Raw genomic sequence first — 3,986 nt, 5'->3', positions numbered from 1 at the left:
ATAACAATTGTAAAAACGGCAGAAATATTAAAGAAAACCCATTTCATGCGGAGACTGTAACGACACATCAACTACAGACACAAATGGGACATGCAGAAACTGCTACAGATGTAAAACATAAAAGAACATCACACGAAATCATGAAAACTGAGACGGTAAAATTGTAAAGTATCCCCATGCGCTCTTACGTTCCAACCCTCCTTATTTTTTTTTTCCTATGTGTGTATGTCACCATAAACTGACACCACACCAAATACATGAGAAGGGTCGAGGAGGATGAAAACAAAAAGCGAGGAGAGAAAGCACTAGCCAAACCTTTAATGAACCAGGGCAAAGAGGACTGGGACCTTGGTGAAGCATATTGCCACCCCAATTCCAGTGAAGACCAATGGTCACTGTCAACAAGAATTCAATGGTAAGTAGTTGTTTCGATAACGCAAATTCATTTGCAAATGTTATCAAAAGCGGTGGAGAGTACTGGAAAGCTGAGAAAACTTTGTGTCACTCAGACTCCAGAGAACACCGCAAGTTCTTACCAAAGAGAAATTTTTGATGATGGCCTGTGTGACAACTATTGAGTAAATAATAATAATAATAATAATAATAATAATAATAATAATAATAATAATAAATAATAATGATAATAATAATAATAATAATAATAATAATAATAAATAATAATAATAATAAATAATAATAATAATGATAATAATAATGATAATAATAATAATAATAATAATAATAATAATAATAAAATAATAATGATATTAATAATAATAAAATAACAATAACGGCGGGAGAAGACTGGTCTGCATAGAAGACTGTGAGAATGACAGAAAAAAACAACTAGAAAATACATAATGCAAAACACTGAAAGAATAATTATGGCAGCGAGAGATACGGAGAAAACCAACAACACAGAAAACAGAGAGACAAATGAAAAAACGAGAAAAGAAAAATGAGAAGAGAAACAACTCCACAGAAGATTCATAAGAATGACAAAAGATGAGAATTACGATAACACCTGGACATGGATGTGAAAAGGACATATAAACCGAGAAACTGAATCTCTAATAACTGCAGCACAAGATAACTTGATAAAAACCAACCATATCAAAGCAAAGATCGATAAAACACAAAAAAAACAGCAAATGCAGACTCTGTGGACAAAGAAACGAAACGATAAACTATATAGTAAGTGAATGAAGCAAATTAGCCCAGAAGGAATACAAAAACAGGCACGACCAAGTGGGGAAGGCGGTGCACTGGGAATTATGCAAACAGCTGCATTTTGAATGTACAGACAAATGGTACAAGCATAAACCCGCAACAGTACTCGAAAACGAAAACCACAAAATCCTATGGGACATGGACATACAGACGGACAAACCCATCCAAGCAAGAAGACCAGACGTAACTATTAACAAGAAAGAAAAATCCTGCCAATTCGTAGATTTTGCTGTTCCAGCTGACCACAGGGTGAGTATGAAAGAAAAGGAGAAACGGGGCAAATACACAGAGCTAGAGAGTTAAAAGGGATTTGGATGATGAAGAAAATCAAAAAAGTACCGGTAATAGTAGGAGGACTAGGAACAATTTCGAAAAACTTTGAAAAAAGAATGGGAGAAATTGGAATCAGAGGAATGGCTGTAAAAATACAACGACTAACAATAATGAAAACAGCTAAAATATTAAGGAAAGCCCTTGAATGTGGAGATTAACACACATGAGCCACAAGCGCGGGCCAGACAAACTGCTGCAGAGACAAAATATGAAGCGCTAAATGAAACCAAGAACATTGAAGCCGCATATTTACAAGTTGTGTAACCCCACCCCATTACCATATCACTGCCCCCCCCAAAAAAAGAGTGAGATTGAATAGCCAAGTCAAGGAGCAAGGAAAGACCGAGGAGTGAGTAGGGACCAGACCGCCACTGTATAAGTGCAAATAGAACTGGGACCTTGGGGAAGCTTATTGCCACTCAAATTCCAGTGGAGACCAATAGCCGCTACCAACGAGAAATCAATGGGAAGCAGCTGTTGCGATAATGAAAATTTATTTGCAAATGTTATCGAAAGAGGTGGAGAATACTGGAAATCTTGGAGACTTGTTGTAACTCAGCTTCCAGGGAACACCACAGAATGTTTTCAAGGAGATATCTTTGATGACCTGTGTGAGAGCTTCTTGTGAACCAATCTAAAACCAAGCTTCTCTCTTTACATCATCAACATTCTGATCCACATCTGGCATCAATTGAAATGAATGGCTCTCGTCTTCAGGAGGCCTCAAGTTTTGACAAGCTTCTGGGCTTGACCATTACTCCTGATCTTAAATGGAACACGTACATCAAATCTGTTGCCAAGGCCGCTGGAAAAATGGTGGGATCTTTCTATCGATCCAGTAGATATCTCACTGCTGATGCAATTCTCTATCTATATAAGAGCCAGGTACGTCCAAGGATGGAATACTGTTGCCACATCTGGGCAGGAGCTGCTAGAAAGGACTTGGCCTGCCTTGATAGAGTTCAAAATAGACTTCGTAGCCTCGTAGGAGATGTCCTTTTCTCTTCCTTGCAACCTCTATCTCACAGAAGAGATGTTGCGAGTTTGTCTCTGATGTATCGTTATTTTCATGGAAAGTGTTCGACTGAGCTTCAATCTATGGTCCCCCCTCGCCAAACTTTCACAAGAAACACTCGTCTAGCTGTAAACACTATCAATAATTCCCCCCCACTCTTTATCTGTGCCTAAACCTAAATATAGATTCCATGAACAAAGCTTTTTTATTAGAACTGCACGGCTGTGGAATTGTCTTCCGTTTTCCTGCTTTCCGGCTGACTACAATATGGTTGTCTTCAAGTCTAACGTAAATAAGTTCTTGATGAGCCGTTCCATATAAGTTATCAAATTTAACAAATTTTCATTACAAATGATTATTATATTGTCCAATTTCTACTGTACACTCTTTAACCCTTATCCTTGAGTGGCCTCTTGGCCTTGATAATGAGTTGATACCTATGAAAAAAAAAAAGAAAAAGTCCAATGTGAACAAGTTCTAATTGAATCGTCCCCCTAAGTAATCCAAGTTTCAAAATTCCCACTGTTTACTATGCTAAAATCACAATGACTAATGTATACCTATTAACCCTTATCCTCGAGTGGCCTCTGGGCCTTGATAAGTGGTGACACCCTTGTAAAAAAAAAGAAGAAGAAGAAGAAGAAGAAGAAGAAGAAAGTAAAGAAAAATGGTTGCAGAACACAATTCAAATTAAATAAATGGAATATTAATGAAAATAGGTGGGCAAAATAAAAATAAAATAGCAAAGAAAAATCTAAAAGTTAAAACTATTTTGAAATGAAATAGAAAATTACGGAGAAAAGTTGACATTTTGAAAACTCCAAAAAAAAAAGTAGCTGTAAAAATAAACATGGAAGAACAATGACAAATATTTTTGTCACAAAAATATCATCGCAAAACGAATGACGTCATCCACCTAAATAGAGTTAGAAAGCACGGGGAAAATATCGTATAACGCCACAAAGGGTTGAAATCCCAAAGCTATGACGTCATCAACTTAAGACGGCGGAAGACATTGAAAAGATCCTTTATGACGATAGAGCGTTCACTGTTTTAAAGAAAGTCTCTTTCAATAATTTATCATGTCGTTCCTTTGCAAAACTTGCGGACTAATTGCAGTCATAATGCCGCCTACATAATTACAAACGCGTTTAAACATTCGTAATTATGTAAATAGCTTATAGACTTCGAATTCATGTGTAATTATTATAACAGTTCCATCACTTCGCAATGAAAAAACAATCAAGGCCAAGAGTAGAGTTATTCTTCTTAGACAGTTTGCACACTTTCCTTGCCTTTGTCTTTAACGTAGATTTAAACCTATGGAGTGAATGTGGTATTTTGGTGATACTGTCTAGTTCTAAAAATGATATTGGACCCCCCTCCACCAAAACAAATCGGTCGTTAT

Source organism: Euprymna scolopes, chromosome 12 (genome assembly GCF_053919585.1).
Source record: "Euprymna scolopes isolate OS-2025 chromosome 12, ASM5391958v1, whole genome shotgun sequence".
Taxonomy (NCBI): domain Eukaryota; kingdom Metazoa; phylum Mollusca; class Cephalopoda; order Sepiida; family Sepiolidae; genus Euprymna; species Euprymna scolopes.
This window is presented reverse-complemented; position numbering follows the sequence as displayed.